This window comes from Mustela nivalis, assembly GCF_964662115.1.
Source record: "Mustela nivalis genome assembly, chromosome: 2".
In the NCBI taxonomy this organism is placed as follows: Eukaryota; Metazoa; Chordata; class Mammalia; order Carnivora; family Mustelidae; genus Mustela; species Mustela nivalis.
In genome coordinates, this window is record NC_139021.1 from 148798071 (window position 1) to 148799301 (window position 1231).

A 1231-nucleotide genomic window follows, 5' to 3' on the forward strand; every position below is an offset into this window, starting at 1 on the left:
GAATAGGAGTATCTATGAAGACAGAAAGTGGATTAGTGGTTGCTTTGGGTGTGGTTGGGTAGTGATCACTAATGCATACCAAGTGTTTTTTTTTTGTGGGGGGTGATGAAAATATTGTGAACTTAGATTGTAGTAAACTTGATTATGAATATACTAAACCCATTTAATTTTGCACTTTATATTGGTTAATTTCATGCTGTGTGAATTTTATCTCAATAAATATATTTTAAGAACTAAAAAAACAATCCCTTAGGGCTGATGAGAGACAGAGAGGACATACTGGGTGGCCCAGCTCCTCTTGATTGAGGGTCCCCTGTGTCTCTGTCTAAGCTAGTGGATGGTGGCTATGCTCTTCCCAGGCTCAAGCACTGGAATCCTGAGGGACGAAAGGAGCTCTTGGACCTTCACTGGCCATGCTTCCAAGACATATTTTGGTGGTGTTTCCTTACTCTGGGACTTCCTCACGGTGCAGTCACACACAGCGTGAGGCCCCCACAGCTATGGGGACAGGCACTCACACCGACCTGGGTGATTTGCAATCTTGGCAGCTCTTTCCCCATTTTTGTTGGTTGAGTCATTGTGACAGTCCTGAGAGAAGTGCTGTTATTCCCACATTATAGGAAAACCTGAGACCAGAGGGGTGAAGAAGGTTGGTCAAGGTCAATCAGTGTGTTAGGAGCAGAGCCAGTGATCCAGCCCAAGGCTGTTTCTACTTCCAGTCGCTCTGTTCCATGTCTATGCAACGTCTGCTCCACTTTCTGCTGAGAAAGGGAAAAGGAGAGGACAGGATCAGCCCTTCTGGTCTTTGTTTCTCATCAGGGATAAGGGTCATCACGTCTTTCTGGGATAACAGTGCACCGGGATATGATTGCAACGTGTCTTGGGCTGAGGATCAAAAGGTGACTTGTGGCATTCATCTGCTCATCAGAGGATGCCACTTTTCTTGTCTGGTCTACTGACAGAGCTGAGGGCTCCAGGCTGTCTAAGGATCTCATCCCAGCTTCACTGCAGCTGCTGTGGTTGGAAGCACTAGAGTGCTGGAGAGCTTTCCTTCGCTAAGTTAGGGAAGATCATAATTATTGAGCTTCTGATGTCTAGTCAACAAACTCTTGCTTCACTAATCATGGACACCAGGAAGCCCATATGTCTCAGGAGGGCAGGCCCATCATATCCCCTGGAATTCCCAACACGTGCCTCCCTGCTAAGACCCATCCCAAACAATGCTCTACTC